The sequence below is a fragment of the Chiloscyllium plagiosum genome, unplaced genomic scaffold, assembly GCF_037043375.1.
Source record: "Chiloscyllium plagiosum isolate Xiang-an unplaced genomic scaffold, Cpla_swu_hap1 HiC_scaffold_12, whole genome shotgun sequence".
Lineage (NCBI taxonomy): Eukaryota > Metazoa > Chordata > Chondrichthyes > Orectolobiformes > Hemiscylliidae > Chiloscyllium > Chiloscyllium plagiosum.
In genome coordinates this window covers 86,712,259-86,730,270 of record NW_028270150.1, presented here as the reverse complement: position 1 = coordinate 86,730,270, position 18,012 = coordinate 86,712,259, and the positions used below count along the sequence as shown (strand labels likewise).

At 43.2% G+C, this 18,012-nt stretch overlaps 2 long non-coding RNA genes across 3 annotated transcripts; one reads left to right on the top strand and one right to left on the bottom strand.

Annotated features, from left to right (window-relative positions):
* Nucleotides 1-78: 78 nt before the first annotated feature.
* Nucleotides 79-17,785, top strand: LOC122554960 (uncharacterized). Its single transcript, XR_006313121.2, has 4 exons — nt 79-283; nt 6,867-7,027; nt 13,121-13,218; nt 15,277-17,785. It is a non-coding gene; the product is annotated as an uncharacterized LOC122554960 (long non-coding RNA).
* On the bottom strand, nt 604-8,346 carry LOC148148561 (uncharacterized). Of its 2 annotated transcripts, XR_015758934.1 has the most exons (4): nt 7,971-8,346; nt 5,798-6,055; nt 2,981-3,058; nt 604-839 (listed from the first exon to the last, which is right to left on the bottom strand). It is a non-coding gene; the product is annotated as an uncharacterized LOC148148561 (long non-coding RNA). The 2 variants fall into 2 exon arrangements; XR_015758933.1 differs by lacking the exon at nt 604-839 and having other exon boundaries at nt 1,831-3,058.
* Nucleotides 17,786-18,012: the final 227 nt, after the last annotated feature.

Here is an 18,012-nt window from a genome sequence, read left to right as displayed (position 1 = left end):
GAAGGCTTGGTTGCTATAGCTGCAGGAAAGGGAAATCAGAGGTTACAAGAGATCAGAATTGGAGGACTGTAGAGGTCACTTTTTACTTCAGTAGTTCTTAAAAGCCAGGGAATCTCAAGGAAACAGATCTTTGATTTTTTTTCTCAATTTATTTTAGAGTTAAATCAATAAAGGTACTTATCAAAATAATCAAATGCGTTATGAAGGTGGCCAATCTATAATCAGCTCACAACTAAAATTTCTGACTCAGAAAAAGGATTAATGGCCTTTCCAGTCCATTCAGGTATGAAGTGTTCCTTGAAGAATAATCCAGAATAATATATTAATTGGCAAGCTTCCTCCTTCAGGATCTAAGTTACTTTTTTGACTGCCTCACTTCACACTTTTGCTTCCATTGAAGCATAGATTGCTGTATTTTTTGCATTCCCTTCCTTAATTTGATGGTACTTCCCTCTGATTCTTTTGACTAATGATCTCAGCAAGCTGACTTGTCTCACGAATAACTCATTTTGTGCTGGTCAGAAGTTGCAAATGTTAGTCAGAATATTAACTGTGAAATCAGAGCGAACATCAGAGTCAGCACAGGAGACTGAAAGGTGCTCTTTGAGGATTTTATTTTTTTGATCCATAAATCATGCTTACACTTTTTCTCAAGTTTACTTCTTACCCACAATTCCCTCAAAACCATGATACCGTGTGTGCTCGGGAGGTCCAGCTTGCTCATATCGCCGTGGTTATTGTGAATATCACTTCCTGTTTATTCCATTAGGGGGCACAGTTAGCTAACTTTTCATTCTCATCCCATATGATCACCCGATCAAATGAGTTAGTGTAACGGCCTTAAGAAGTCGAAGGAGAAATGAAAGTTTGTAAATTGGGCTTAAATCATGTCTTTTGTTCATAGCAACTTAAGCTGTAAATTAAGTGCTTCCCAGGAGCATTTTAAATTAGACGTTGAGCCAAATAAGGCAATATTTCAACAGATGTCTAAAATCTTGTTCAATTGATAGATTTTAAGGAGAGTTTTGAGGAAAGTGAGGCAGAGAGATTCAGAGAGGGACTTCCGAGGCAGTTGAAATCAACTAGGAGAAAGTGAGGACTGCAGATGCTGGAGATCAGAGTCGAGAGTGTGTTGCTGGTAAAGCACAGCAGGTCAAGCAGCATCCGAGGAACAGCATCATCGAATGAGCCCTTCATCAGGAAACTCCCGACCCTAGGCAGCTGAAGGCATAACCGCTAAAAGAGCAAGTAAAGTCAGAGATGCTCATGAGACCAAAATTAGATGAATGTAGCTATTTTTGGCAGTCTGGGTGAGAGGATGTTTACAGAAATAAATATGATGTGGAGGTGCCGGTATTGAACTGGGTTGGACAAAGTTAAAAATCGGATGCTGCTTGACCTGCTGTGCTTTTCCAGCAACACACTCTCGACTCTGATCTCCAGCATCTGCAGTCCTCACTTTCTCCTAGTTGATTTTTATAGTCCAATAGGTTTATTTGAAAGTGCAATCTTTCGGAGCCCTACCTGACGAAGGAGCAGTGCTCCAAAAGCTGTACTTTCAAATAAAGCTGTTGGACGATAACCTGAGGTTATTTTTATTAAAGACCTTTTTAAATCTTTTACAAAACATCTACATACAAAAAAACCCAAAAAACGCCAGAAAAGTAGAGGCAGTACAACAAGCTCATAACGCGATACTATTAGTATTGAACGATCTACTATTCTACCAGAACAAACATATCTACTTAAACTAAACTGCAAACAAATTAAATAAATATTAAATTAAATTAAATTCAAGTAACTTAAATTAAATTAAATCTTACTACTTTATTCTATTTCACTCATCACACCTCCACTGAGGATCCCATCCCAGCTTTTTCCCCCAGCCTCTCCCTCCCAGGGCCCCACAGGCACCCATACTAATTCCCACGGCTATACCATGGCTCTAAGTAATATTGCTGGTAAGTCTGCATCAATATAGTTTAAAGGGCCGCCATGTCTTGTAAAACTGCTGCCTTTTGTGGTGCACCATATTTGTGAGGTAGTCTTGGGGGAGATGCTCCATCACCAGCCTATGCTAACCTATAAGAACTGGTGGTTTTTCTGACGTTCAATTCACTAGAATCTTCCTTGCACAGTGGGTAAGCATGTTACATAATCTCTTCCTGTGTTTCCCCAGAGAGGGCAAATTTGGCAACCCAAAAAGAAGAAATACTAGATCCACATTAATTTCAATCCCCAAGATGTCCTTTAGCTCCCTTACTATAGCACTCCAGTATCTCTGGATCTTACATGACCAGTGGCAGTGTGTAAGAGTGCCTATACTAATGTTACACCCTGATGACGTTCCTCTCTTAAACTCAGCTAGCCCCTCTGGCACAGCCGGTTTGGCGCGACCCATTTCGGCGCGACCCATTTCGGCGCAGCTCTTATTTATTCCTTTTCAGGCTTACTTACAAGCATTAATGAAAGCAATAAAAAGAAAAATAATATTTATCCTTTTCAGTAAAAATGTCAAAATGAAAATAAAAATGAAAGAAATAAGGCAAATACAAAATTGTTGATGGCATTTTAGCGGGTTTTATTTTATTTCAATAACTTGTAAACTTAATATGTTTTATATCAATATATTTTAATAATTTTATTAATAATAGTTTAATAACTACTACTGAATAATTACAAAACAGTTGTGCCAAATGGGTTCTGCACCGAAATGTATTTTATTTTAATATATTTTAATAATTTTAATAATTTAATAACTTTAATAATAGTAGTTTAATAACTAGTACTGAATAACTACAAAACAGTTCTGCACCAAAATGGGTCTGCGTCGAAATAGGTCTGCGCCAAAATGTGTCGTGCCAAACCGGCCGCGCCGAATTGCTCGCGCCGAATGGTCCCACTCCGTCTTCAATTGCATGGCCTGCGCTCTGTTACATACTGAAATTTTCCTTACATTTCCCCATACATCTTCACATACCTCTGATGAAATATCCTCTCCTAGCACTCGATTCCACGTCCTACAGAGTCCTTCCACATCCTCCAGGGCACGACCTTTCTGTAAATGATACAAGATACTGACTGAAAGAGCACCCATACACCGGAGTACTCTTTTTTCCGCAGCTGACTTCTAACATGAGGCAGGAGTGTGGTCTTCCTCTGTATATAATCCCTTATCTGAAAGTACCATAAAAGGTCCCTATTAGACTGTCCATATTTCTGGTTTAACTGACTAAATGATACTAAGACGTCCCCCTCAAACAAATCTCCCAGGCATGAGATTCCCTTATTCTCCCATAACTTAAAGCCGGAGTCTTTTGCCCCATGTTTAAATGATTGGGCTCCCACCAACTGGGTAAATGGCGAGGTCTTAGACCAATTGCCCTCGTCTTGCTTCATTATCCTCCAGGTTTTCACCATATTTAAAATGATTGGATTCTTATAGTGCTCGGTCACAGATTTTATCTTATTCATAAATAATAAATTAACTCGAGGACATCTCAACTGCAAGGCTTAAACGTCAAGCCAAATTGACTCTGAATTCTCCCGTATCCAGTCACCAACATATGCTAACAGGATGCTTATTTGATATTTCTTCAAATCCATAAGATCCATCCCTCCCTCACCCTGTGAAAGCTGCAACTTAGTAAATTTAATTACAGGATGCCTGTGGCACCAAATAAATTCCCCAGCCAACCATTGAGCCTCAATAACACTTGTCTTGGTAGCAACAACGGGAGCATTCTCATGGGGTACAACAGGCAAGGAAGAACATTCATTTTAATTAGGGCTATTTGGCCCAACCATGATAACGGTAACCCCTCCCACCGCTGCAAATCCTGTTTTATCCTCTCCAATAGTTGTACATAGTTAGTACAGCTGGTGAAAGGAAGGGATAATAAAAGTTCCCAGATACAAAAAACCTTTTAATGACAATCTAAATGGGAACTGCATTCCATCCTTCAGATTAGGCACCCCTACTAATTCCCCCACCGGCATGGCTTCCAATTTTGTAAAGTTGATCCTATATCCTGAGAAATCGCCAAATAAATTAATTGTTTGATTCAATCAAGGAACAGATTTCTCCAGGTTGGCCAAGAACAAAAAAGAATGTCGTCAGCATATAGGATGATCTTATGCTCCTCCATTCCCACTCTTGGCGCCATTATTTCAGGATCCCTTCTTGATAGCCTCAGCTAGTGGCTCAATTGCCAAGGTGAATAACAGCAGTAAGAGAGGACTACCTCTCCCAATACTAAAGTTATCTGACTTAGCACCACCTTAGGATCATTATACAATACTGCCACCCACCTATAAAGGATCCCCCCAAACCCAAGCGTTCTAGGACCCCAAACAGATACGGCCATTCTATCCGATCAAGCACCTTTTCTGCATTTAGGGAGACTACCAAACCTGGGATCAATCTTTGCTGGCATACCTTCACTATGTTCAGTACCCTCCTGATATTATTGGAGGAGCTATGGCCCTTAACAAAACCGGTCTGATCTTCTTTTATAATATGGGGCAGGACCTTTTCCAACCTCCGAGCCAGCATATTAGATAGAATTTTTAAATCTACATTCAACAGTGAAATTGGTCTATAAGAAGCACATTCTTCAGGGTCTTTCCCTCTCTAAAATGAGGGAGATATTAGCCTCCCTAAGAGAAGGAGGCAGAAATTCCTATGCACATGAATAGCTAAACATCCCCAGAAGTGGTTCCACCAATACAATTATGAATTCCTTATAGAATTCACTTGGGAATCCATCTGGCCCCAGTGCTTTGCCACCCTGGAAATGCCTTATTGCTTCCTGCACTTCCTATACTGTTATAGCCTGCTCCGTGTTTATAATGGGCAGGTCCATATTCTCAAAACAGGACTGCATTCTCGCTGCACTATATTCGCTTCCCTCTGACCGATCTAGCTCTGTGAAGTATTCCCTAAATCTAACATTGATCTTCTTCAATTCAAGGGTAATCATGCCAGCCTCCTCTCTAACAGATGTAATAGATTGGGAAGCTTTTTTCCTCCTAGCCAAATATGCCAGATATCTATCTAGCTTATCTCCAAATTCAAACAGTCGTTGTTTTGTAAAGGAGACCACTTTTTTAGCCACTTCTGTGTGCAATGAGCTGAGAGCCGCCCGGAGGTCCATAACCCGCTGCAACTTAACCAAAGGCAGCCTATTATAATATGTTTCCTCAGCTATCTGCAGCTGGACTTCCATCATCCATTGTTGCTCCACCCTCTGCCTCTTTCTAGTCACAGAATACGAAATGATTCCTTGTAAATATGCCTTCGTTGTATCCCAACGTATTGCCGGATTACTGGCCGTACCTGAGTTGATATTCCAGAAGGCCCTGAACTCTCTTCTGATGCATTCAACAAATTTGCTATCCCTTACTAGAAATGGGTCCATGCGCCAGTGCTGTGCAACTTGTGTAAGTTGGAGTAGAAAGTAAAGTCTCTTCCATTAGGGTGGAGATGCCTCCACACATCCACTAATCCCAACTCCTCACACATGTCCACCAACTGCTTAGATTGCGCGGGTAGACCTGCCAGGCCCCTTGGCACCCTGTCAGCTTCGGGATCTATTAGGCAATTAAAATCCCCTCCTAAGATCATGCGATGCTCCTCAAGATTCATTAATTTAGCAACTGCATCAATTAGAAATTTAAGAGGGTGCGCCGGGGGACAATATACATTCAAGATGCCATACACTTCTTTAAGAATGATAAACTGTCCATGTTTGTCTTTAATCTGCTCCATTACCTGAAAATGGAGGTTCCTTCTTACCAGTATAGCTACTTCTCTACTCTTAGAGCTGAAGGAGGAGAAGAAACCCATTTGCTGCAGTTTCAGATGGTCTTAATCAGTTGGATGTCTCTCTTGCAGTATGGCGATGTCCACCCTTTTCTTCCTAAGGCTTGACAGCACCTCCTTTCTTTTAATAGGGGAATGGCTCCCTTTTATATTCCAGGTGCTGCATCACCTGAACAAATCACGAGCCATGGTCATCCAGGGCCTGCGGTTTCCCAAGAGGAGGAAGCTTATCTGAGGTGTGATGAACGACAAAGACATTAACTTTATGAAGTCTAAAAACGACTCCTGAAAAACTAATCACTACATTTACTGAAGCAAACACCAAAATAACCCCCAATTCACTAGGGATCTTCCCCCTTGCCAATAGGGGTCACTCCTCCCAATCCTTGCTACCATCTTAACTCTCTGTAGCTGAGGCGGTGCCCTAGCCCCAGGCAATTCACAAATGAGAAAAACCTGTTAATTACATTCTGAGAGTTAACAATAGATGCCCATTCCTACCCCCCACCCCACTCATCTCAACCACTGATATAGCCACTCCCATTACAAAATTAAAAGGACAGCAATGAAAAAAAGAGGGGCGCTAGATAACACCCAACTGACTGATATATAAAATAATTCCGGTTTTGCATCAAGGTGGTACATATAAAGCCAATAGCCATAAAAAAGGGGAGAGAGTAGAGAAAAGAAGGGGCAGAAAAAAACCTACACCATTGTCCGCAATGATGCCCCCTCCCCTCCCACCCGACTCAAATTCTTAAATTCAAAGAATTCACAAAGTCCTTCACCTTTTCTGCAGAGTCAAAGTTATATACCATCCCCCCATGGGCGAAATGCAACACGGTCGGGTACCTCAAGAAATATTGAATGTTCAGGTCCCTTAATTCTTTCTTGACTTCATCAAATGCCATTCTCTTAATTAGGGCTCCTGAGAAATCCTGAGAAAATATTATCTTTGAGAGCCTTTGTACATTAAAGCCTGTGAATTTCTTCCCAGTCTTCTTGCTGTTTCAACTATTAACTGTTTTTCCTTATAATGAAGGAGCTGCACTAGGACCGCTCGGGGGCGCGGGTCCGACCTGGACCTGCACATTGCGATCCGGTGGGCCTGCTCCACGCTCACCAGGTCCAACTCCAACTCTAGCCCCTCCGGGATGTCGATAAGGTCCTCACCTTCTTCACTTTCCGGAATATCCATGAGTCGTAAGTTTTTTCTCCTATTTTTATTCTCCAGGTCGTCGACTTGTTCCAGAAGGACCCGAACCTGGTCTTCCAGCGTTTGGATCCTTCCTCCCGAGACCTCTGCCATGGTCCTCTCCTCCACTCTTCGGTCCAGTGGTTGGATTTCCTGCATATGCTTTTTCAGCATGGCAGATAGTGGTTCGACTGCTGCTTCAATCTTCTCTCGGAGTTTGGCAAACTGCGATAGTAAATGCTGCTGTCCTGTTAGACCCAAAGGGGCTACCCCAGGAGTTTCAGCCTGATGTAGTGGGGAGTGCCCTGTCTGCTGTACTCCTTCAGGCCCCTTTCCTTTATTCAATTTCATTCTGGTCTTAAAGCTATCATACACAATTTCAGCAGCTCCAGATGATCAGCAAGTTTAAATTAGCACATATTTCTCCTGGGGGTGGTTGGTGAGTGGGGTGTAAAGATCCACTTTGCCAGGGGGTATGGCACAGAGCCCAGCACAGCAGGCCACTCAGACCGCCACCATCTTGGATCTCTGTGTTATGTGATTTTTAATTCAGAATTAGATAGATAAGAGGGAGGCCAAGGATTGATTTGACAACAAGAATAACAATTTTTTTTGAAAACTGTTGCTTGATTGGGAGATAGTTAGGTCTTTGAGCACATTGGTGATGAACAAATGGACTTTATTCAAATAAGGACATGGGCACCGTTTGAATTACTTCATGGAAGGGAGAAGATGGGAGCTGACTCGAAGGTTTAAAGTATTATATCCATGATTTTCAATTTAGACTTTCTGGAGAACCTTTGAAAGAAACAAATTTAAAGGATACCAAATCTGAGGAATATGTGACATTTTGCCTTTTCTTCAAAAATGTTTCAATAGTTGCACATTTGTTCAGAGAAAAGGAAGGGTAAAGCTTCCTTATATTCCATCCTGATAATCTGCTTTACAAACCTTCTCCCTGTTTGGTACGATTTCCTTCTGCACCCGCATCAACTCTATTTATTGCCTTTTTGAACAACATTGACAACTGAATGCCAGGTTGTGCTGGGTGATGTCAACTTATTTGTCAGATTCATGCTTTCCAAATCATGAGTTCATTCAGTCTAAATTTAGAACCAAAATACAGAGAAGACCATTATTCCATTGTCCAGGTTTGATATGAAATCAAGCCTCTGAGGTGAGTGGGTAGTGTTGATAAACAAATAGTTTAACACAAGCTGTTTGAGAATTCAAGACCCTATTTTTTCTTCATTATAAACATGCAGCTGATTTTCACTGAGAATATCTTAAATATAGCTCAAATAAATGTAAAATAAACAAAAAAAATAACATTTAGGGATAAACATTGCGTAGTTGAGCGAAAAGATTAAAAATAAAGCAATTTGCAGTCAAACTTTGAGATATTTTGGATAGAGAAAGGATAGTCACAAAAGCAATAAATAATTTAAACACACAGATAGAATATGCTTTGAATGCAGAACACAGGAGTGGAATTTTCCACTCTTTCATGTGGTGTGACCAATGGTGACAACATGGTAAAATATAATGAGAATAAACTAAATGAGAATTTCAACATCTCAAAAACATTCTATCTCATTTCCGTGCATTTGAATGTTGTCAAGAACACATATAGGCTCATTTTTAGGCAGTCACAGGTAGACAGGATAGTGAAGAAGGCATTTGATATGCTTGCCTTTATTGGTCAGTGCTTTGAGTATAGGAGTTGGGACGTCATGTTGCGACTGTACAAGACATTGGTTAGGCCACTTTTTGAATATTGTATGCAGTTCTGGTTTCCCTGCTATAGGAAGGATGTTGTGAAACTTGAAAGGGTTCAGAAAAGATTTGCAGGGATGTTGCCGGTGTTGAAGGATTTGAGCCAAAGGGAGAGGCTAAATAGACTGGGGCTGTTTTCCCATTGGCATGAGGGGTGACCTTATAGAGGTTTATAAAATCAAGAGGGACATGAATAGGGTAAATAGACAAGGTATTTTATCCGGGGTGGGGTGGGGTGAGGGGGTTCAAAATTAGAAGCATAGGTTTAATGTGAGAGGGTAAAGATATAAAAGGGGCAACCTTTTCAAGCAAAGGGTGATGCATATATTGAATGAGCTGCCAGAGGAAGTGGTGAAGGCTGGTACAATTATAATATTTAAAAGGCATCTGGATGGGTACGTGGATAGGAAGGATTCAGAGAGATATGGTCCAAATGCAAGAAAATGGGACTAGATTTATTTAGAATATCTGGTCAGCAAGGGTGAATTGGATTGGATGGAGTGTTTCCGTGCTGTGAATTGCAATGACTCTATGAGCTCCTAATTCACCTCTCCTTCCTCAAGAAACTGTCTCCTGACGTGAATGTCTGAGCAGTAACCTGGTAGCAGCAATTTATTACTTGCTTCTCTGGGTCTTCATCCAATTCTGTCTTCATCACATGCTCCACGGATACCGACCCCTTCATCTTTCATCCAAGCAAGTGATCAATAGCAGAACATTGGCACTTTATCATGCCAACTCCCAGATCAGCTCCATAGAATCCCTGCAGTCTAGAAACAGGCCATTTGGCCCATGGAGTCCACACTGACCCTTCCAAAAGCATCCCACCCAGACCATCTGCCCACCCTAACCCTGCATTTCCCATGGCTAACCCACCTAACCTACACATCCCTGATCACGATGGGTAATTCAGAATGGCCAATCCACCTAACCTGCACATCTTTGGACTGTGAGAGGAAACTGGAGAAACCAGTGGAAACCCACAGAGAAACGGAGAATGTGCAAACTCTACACAGTTGCCCGAGGGTGGAATTGAACCCTGGTGCTGTGAGGCAGCAGCATTAACTACTAAGCCACCATGCTGCCAACTCATACACCACTTCATTCCGAAGGAACATCACTTTGGAGCTCAGGCACACCTGCACATTTCTGCCTGGCTTCTTTGCACGTAGCAACTCATGTGCAACTCATGCATCTACACAGGATACACCTTAAAGCGCTTAGCTTCATTTCCTCACACTCAATAATTTTGTGCTTACTTGGTGGCTTTCAGCTTCTGTGGCTTGCCTTATTTTCTCATGCTTAGGGAGAGGTGGCAATTTGTCATACTTTGGAGAATTGATGTGTTCCTGTATGGACCCACGTTATGTCATTGTCACCTATACAGCATGTGATTTGACCAAACTGCCGAGTGTGAAAGTCAAAGAAACCAATCCTTAATGTAGTCAAGTAGGGCTACAGCCAGACAAGGGGTGCCACCACAATCAATCATGGAGCTCACCTAATGTCAGTCATAGGTTGGTCACTGTGAGTCCTAGTATTTGGATGCAACCAATCCAGGCATTGCAGGTATGTCAATCAAGCGTAATAGACACATCAGTCCAGGGAGAGGGGCAAAGTTTCCTGCAACGACAGAAGGGAGGGATTGAGAATGATGGGTGTGATTGGAGAATGAGTGGAGAACTGTTAGTGGTGATGCAGGGGGAGGACAGCAGTGAAGTTTCTCCAGTGACAGAATAAAATATGCAGAGGCTAGGAAGGATTAGTAGGTAGCTTGGCAGGATGGGATGGACGATTGGGTTCGGATAAGGAATGAGTGGATAAATGTAAGCAATAATGAGAGTTGTCATTTATCAATCTCGATGACTGGTTTGTGCAATGGCAGGGTTAGAGTGAGTTGTGACTATGAGTGTGAATTAGCAGACGGAAGTTGGTGACGCTATCCCTTGCAGAGTATGGAAGATCATTAATCGTCTTCCTGCACTGCTGTGCATTACATTTCACCAGGGATGTGGTACCAACCCTGTTGGAAAGGAAGTGGTTGGGGGAATTGAAATGGGCAGTGACTGGCTGCAATGACGAGCATGGCCATCCCTGGCCTCCTCCATTGCCAAAACAAACCAAAGTGCCTGTTGGAGGAACAACACCTCATCTTCTGCCTGGGCACCATCCAGCCTGGAGGACTCAACATTGAGTTCTCCAATTTCAAATAACATCCCTCCCCATCTTCCCAACTCCCTTCCCAGCCTCTCCCCCTCCCTGTCACCAACCAGATTCATCCCTCCCATTGACCAACCAGGTCATACCCTCTACCTGTCTTCACCTATCCCTACTTCACCACTCTGCTCCTTGTATCTGCAGCTCCCCCCACACCCGCCCCCAGTCCTGAAGAAGGGTTACACCCGAAACATCAACTTCTGCACCTCCTGATTCCAGCCTCCTGCCTGTCTACTTTAGATTCCAGCATTTGCAGTTTTTCTGTCTCTAACCAAAAATGAGGTGAAAAGGCAAACAAGCTCAAGGGAGGGAGTTAGAGAGCTTGGAACCCAGGCAACCTAAAGCATCGGCACTGATGGTAAAGAAATTTAAATCTGGGACATTTGTTTTGGTTGTTAATAGAATCCCTACACAGTGTGAAACAGGCCATTTGGCCCAACAAGTCCACATCATTAGCAGAGGGATTGAATTCAAGAGTCGTGAAGTGATGTTGCAACTGTACAGGACTTTGGTTAGGCCACATTTGGAGTACTGTGTGCAGTTCTGGTCGCCTCACTTCAGGAAAGATGTGGAAGCTTTGGAGAGGGTGCAGAGGAGATTTACCAGGATGTTGCCTGGAATGGAGAATAGGTCGTATGAGGATAGGTTGAGAGTGCTAGGCCTTTTCTCATTGGAACGGCGAAGGATGAGGGGTGACTTGATAGAGGTGTATAAGATGATCAGAGGAATAGATAGAGTAGACAGTCAGAAACTTTTTCCCCGGGTACAACAGAGTGTTACAAGGGGACATAAATTTAAGGTGAAGGGTGGAAGGTATAGGGGAGATGTCAGGGGTGGGTTCTTTACCCAGAGAGTGGTGGGGGCATGGAATGCGCTGCCTGTGGGAGTGGTAGAGTCAGAATCTTTGGTGACCTTTAAGCGACAATTGGATAGGTACATGGATGGGTGCTTAAGCTAGGACAAATATTCGGCACAACATCGTGGGCCGAAGGGCCTGTTCTGTGCTGTATTGTTCTATGTTCTATGTTCTATCAGCCCTCGAGGCCACCTCCCACCCAGACTACTCTACATTTCCCTGACTAATGTACCTAACCTACACATCCCTGAACACTACGGGCAATTTAGCATAGCCTATTCACCTAGGCTGCACATCTTTGGACTGTGGGAGGAAACCAGAGCACCTGGGAGAAACCCACACAGACTCAGGGAGAATGTACAACTCCATACAGACACTTGCCTGAGGCTGGAATCAAATCCAGGTCCTGAGCGCTGTGAGGCAGCAGTGCTAACCACTCAGCCACTGTGCCATCCCATTCATGGTATGTGGACGTAGCTGACAATGCCCATGCATTTATTGCCCATACTTAATTGCCCAAAGGATCAAAGGAACATTTGCTAAATTGCTGATGACACAAACCTTGGTAGGAATGTAAGTTGTGAAGAGAAAATAAGGAGGTTACAGAAGGATATAAATAGGTTACGTGAGTGGACAAAGATTTTGCAAATGACATATTGTGGAAAAATGTGAAATTTTCTATTTGGTGGTAAGAAAAATAAAACATATCTAAATGGTGGGAGATTATACAGCCCCAAGATGCAGAGGGATCTGGGTATCACAGAAGGTTAGTTATTAGGTACAGCAGTTATTAGGAAAGCAAACAGCAGAGTTTTTGAATATTTTTAAGGCTGTAGTCGGTAGATTCTTGATAAGCATAGTGTTAAAGGCCATCCTTGATGTTTTATGTCGAGTGACCCTTCTTCAGAATGTACTAATTAGAGAATGTTTTCTGAAGAAGTGTCACTTGACCCAAATTATTAGCTCTGTTTTCTCTGCACAGATGCTGTCAACTTGCTGAGTTTTGCCAACTATTTCTGTTTTTGTTTTGGATTTCCAGCATCTGCAGTTTTTTTTATGTAGTGGTGATATATGTTATCATAGGTAGGTCAGAATGTGAAGTAATGGAATCAACCTTAATCTTATTGAAAGGCAGAGCAGGTTTGAGGGACCATGTCACCTGCTTCTGATTTGTACATAGGTTGATGTTGTTGTTGTAATCTTTTGATGCTCGGGGAAGGATCTCTCCTGGAAAATCTTCTTAATCTTTCAGGTAGCCTCATTCTGTGGACCTCTTGAACTCTATGCTTAGGCCCTCTTGAACTCTATGCATTTCAGAAGGATGGGAAGACTGCCGAAAACTGCTGAAAGGTAACTTGCAGAATCCTGTCTTAGTTGCACAACTGAGAAACTGTTTTTTCAATTAATACAGTCAGGGTTTTCAGACAAAAGTTGGCAGATGTCCAGTGCTGAAGAGCTAAATCATTTACTAGTTTGACAGGACATGCAAGTAACTTATTCCTTTTCTCTTAGGCTTAATTAAGCCAGGTTCAATTCTGATGTAAAAAGTAGTAGATCTGGGACATAGGCATTATCCTATAAGGTGTAATTCTTGTCTTTATGACCTTTGCCCAGATTCCATTCCTTAGTCCAAAATGAATTGCAATTTTTGACTCTATTAGTTTTGAGAAACCAATTAAAAACATTTAATTTATGTCTTTAAGAATTACTTCCTCAATTCTATCAGTGGAAATGAGTCCCTCTGCTTCACTTAGAGTTATAGAGTCATAGAGATGTACAGCATGGAAACAGACCCTTCGGTCCAACCCGTCCATGCCGACCAGATATCCCAACCCAATCTAGTCCCACCTGCGAGCACCCGGCCCATATCCCTCCAAATCCTTCCTATTCATATACCCATCCAAATGCCTCTTAAATGTTGCAATTGTACCAGTCTCCACCACATCCTTTGGCAGCTCATTCCATACACTTGCCACCCTCTGCGTGAAAAAGTTGCTCCTTAGGTCTCTTTTATATCTTTCCCCTCTCACCCTAAACCTATGCCCTCTAGTTCTGGACTCCCCGACCCCAGGGAAAAGACTTTGTCTATTTATTCTATCCATGCCCCTCATAATTTTGTAAACCTCTATAAGGTCACCCCTCAGCCTCCGACGCTCCAGGGGAAAACAGCCTCAGCCTGTTCAGCCTCTCCCTGTAGCTCAGATCCACCAACCCTGGCAACATCCTTGTAAATCTTTTCTGAACCCTTTCAAGTTTCACAACATCTTTCCGATAGGAAAGAGACCAAAATTGCACGCAATATTCCAACAGTGGCCTAACCAATGTCCTGTACAGCTGTAACATGACCTCCCAACTCCTGTACTCAATATTCTGACCAATAAATGAAAGCATACCAAACGCCTTCTTCACTCTCCTATCTACCTGCGACTCCACTTTCAAGGAGCTATGAACCTGCACTCCAAGGTCTGTTTGTTCAGCAACACTCCCCAGGACCTTACCATTAAGTGTATAAGTCCTGCTAAGATTTGCTTTCCCAAAGTGCAGCACCTCGCATTTATCTGAATTAAACTCCATCTGCCACTTCTCAGCCCATTGGCCCATCTGGTCCAGATCCTGTTGTAAGCTGAGGTAACCCTCTTCACTGTCCACTACACCTCCAATTTTGGTGTCATCTGCAAATTTACTAACTGTACCTCTTATGCTCATATCGAAATCATTTATGTAAATGACAAAAAGTAGAGGACCCAGCACAGATCCTTGTGGCACTCCACTGGTCACAGGCCTCAAGTCTGAACAACCCTCCACCACCATCCTCTGTCTTCTACCTTTGAGCCAATTCTGTATCCAAATGGCTAGTTCTCTCTGTATTCCGTGAGATCTAACCTTGCTAATCAGTCTCCCACGGGGAACCTTGTCGAACGCCTTACTGAAGTCCATATAGATCACATCGACTGCTCTGCCTTCATCAATCTTCTTTGTTACTTCTTCAAAAAACTCAATCAAATTTGTGAGACATGATTTCCCATGCACAAAGTCATGTTGACTATCCCAAATCAGTCCTTGCCTTTCCAAATACATGTACATCCTGTCCCTCAGGATTCCCTCCAACAACTTGCCCACCGCTGAGGTCAGGCTCACCGGTCTATAGTTCCCTGACTTGTCTTTACCGCCCTTCTTAAACAGTGGCACCACGTTTGCCAACCTCCAGTCTTCTGACACCTCACCTGCGACTATTGATGATACAAATATCTCAGCAAGAGGCCCAGCAATTGCACATATTATAGAATCTGCTTAGAATACTGTAACCTCTGACTCACCATGAGTAAGGCCATATTTATTTTATATATTTTAATCACGTAAATTCCATTGCAAAGCAGGATGCTAAAGCTAGGTGTCTCACTGTTGTAGGAACTACGGAAATGGTCCTGCATTGGTAAGAGATGTGGTTGATGCGAGGTCAGGACCAGTGATGAATTAAGTTCAGGTTGGTGCAAGGGTCCTGAACAAGCATATGGACCGTATGAAAGCTGTGAAATCACAAATGATGAGCGAGCAAAATGTACCCCGCACCTCAACAGTAAGAAAGAGTGCCGGAACCCGTAGGTTCATTCTCTCTGTCAAGGGTTGATGAGACTTCTGAATCCGAGATGGACATGACAGATGTAGCCACATCAATGTCTCTGCCGGTGGAAGAGAGTGAATTTCTACCGAGGTATTCTTGACTCAAGAGGCAAGCTGCCATTTGTTATGTGCTGCCCGTATTGGAAGCAAAGTCCAAGGTACCTGATCCAGTGCTAAAATGCCCCAGGAGGCTTTTCAAGAAAAAGGACCAACTCACGTCCTCAGTTTTACAGGGTGAGAGATGTAATGAGGTTAGCCAGCTGGACCTCACAGAATAAGAGTTCCCTGATTGAGGTTGCTAATCTGTTCCAATCAGGAAGCCCTAGCTGACAGATATAAACAAAAGTTTTTTTTTTATTTTTAACCCCCACACTACCACCTAAGTGCGGTAGTGCTTATTTTAAAAAAAAATAAGCAGAGGAATGAAGGGCAGTAAAAAAAAAATAAAGTGCTATACCCTTTGATGTGAAGGGCAGTGCTTGTCACTGGCCACCCGGGTGTTTTCCTATCTTCCTGGTGGTGGAAATTGAATAAAGATTGGTGCACTTTGTGTCTTCCACTGTGTCTCACACCTGCACACACACACCATGGGTGCTGGGGATAAAATAAGCACTACCGCACTTAGGTGGTAGTGTGGGGGTTAAATTATAAAAATAAAGAAAAAAGGATAAACAAAAGTTTTTTTTTATTTTTAACCCCCACACTACCACCTAAGTGCGGTAGTGCTTATTTAAAAAAAAAATAAGCAGAGGAATGAAGGGCAGTAAAAAAAATAAAGTGCTATACCCTTTGATGTGAAGGGCAGCGCTTGTCACTGGCCACCTGGGTGTTTTCCTATCTTCCTGGTAGTGGAATTTGAATTAAGATTCTTTCACTGTGTCTCACACCTGCACACACACACCATGGGTGCTGGGGGAAAAAAAGAAATAAAAAAAATAAACAAAAGTTCTCCACTGTCCGGACACGCCTTGGCGTGCCCATTTGCCACCGGGCGGTGGGGATCCCCAGTGGAGGGCTCTCTACGCGGGAGTCCTCCCCCTTTCTCTCGGGGATCTGGGGGGGAGGGTGCTGCACGCAGCAGTCCCCTGCAACCGCAGATTGCGGTGGTTCACGGACTCCCAGCCCAACTGCTTGTTCTGTGGCGCTGTGGAGTCCGTGGACCATGTATATATTGGGTGTGGGCGTTTGCACTCCCTTTTTGATTTCCTGAAAAACCTTCTCCTCTGTTTTTGGCTGCACTTCAGTCCCACGCTCCTGATCTTTGGGCACCCGGTACGGAGGAAGGAGGGCAGGTCTGAAGACCTCCTCGTGGGTCTGCTCCTGGGCCTGGCCAAATTGGCCATCAACAGGTCCAGGCAGCGGGCCATGGAGGGGGTCGTTAGGGCCGACTGCCTGCCCCTCTTCCGCGGTTATGTTAGAGCCCGGGTGTCCTTGGAGAAGGAGCACGCGGTGTCAACCAATACCCTGGAGTTGTTCAGGGAGAGGTGGGCGCCGCAGGGAGTGGAGTGCATCATTTCTTCCTCCAACTCTATTTTGATTTAGTCCCTACCCTCCCCTTCACTGTTTTGATCACACAGCACTGCCCTCTGATGTGAAGGGCAGTGCTTGTCACTGGCCACCCGGGTGTTTTCCTATCTTCCTGGTGGTGGAAATTGAATAAAAGATTGGTGCACTTTGTGTCTTTCACTGTGTCTCACACCTGCACACACACACCATGGGTGCTGGGGGAAAAAATAAGCACTACTGCACTTAGGTGGTAGTGTGGGGGTTAAAATAAAAAAAAAATAAATAAATAAAAAATACATTGCTATACCCCCATTTGCCACCGGGCGGTGGGGATCCCCAATGGAGGGCTCTCTACGCGGGAGTCCTCCCCCTTTCACTCGGGGATCTGGGGTGGAGGGTGCTGCACGCAGCAGTCCCCTGCAACCGCAGATTGCGGTGGTTCACGGACTCCCAGCCCAACTGCTTGTTCTGTGGCACTGTGGAGTCCGTGGACCACGTATATATTGGGTGTGGGCGTATGGACAAAAAAAAGAAAAAAAAAATAAACAAAAGTTTTTTTTTTATTTTTAACCCCCACACTACCACCTAAGTGCGGTAGTGCTTATTTAAAAAAAAAATAAGCAGAGGAATGAAGGGCAGTAAAAAAAAATAAAGTGCTATACCCTTTGATGTGAAGGGCAGTGCTTGTCACTGGCCACCCGGGTGTTTTCCTATCTTCCTGGTGGTGGAAATTGAATAAAGATTGGTGCACTTTGTGTCTTCCACTGTGTCTCACACCTGCACACACACACCATGGGTGCTGGGGATAAAATAAGCACTACCGCACTTAGGTGGTAGTGTGGGGGTTAAATTATAAAAATAAAGAAAAAAGGATAAACAAAAGTTTTTTTTTTATTTTTAACCCCCACACTACCACCTAAGTGCGGTAGTGCTTATTTAAAAAAAAAATAAGCAGAGGAATGAAGGGCAGTAAAAAAAATAAAGTGCTATACCCTTTGATGTGAAGGGCAGCGCTTG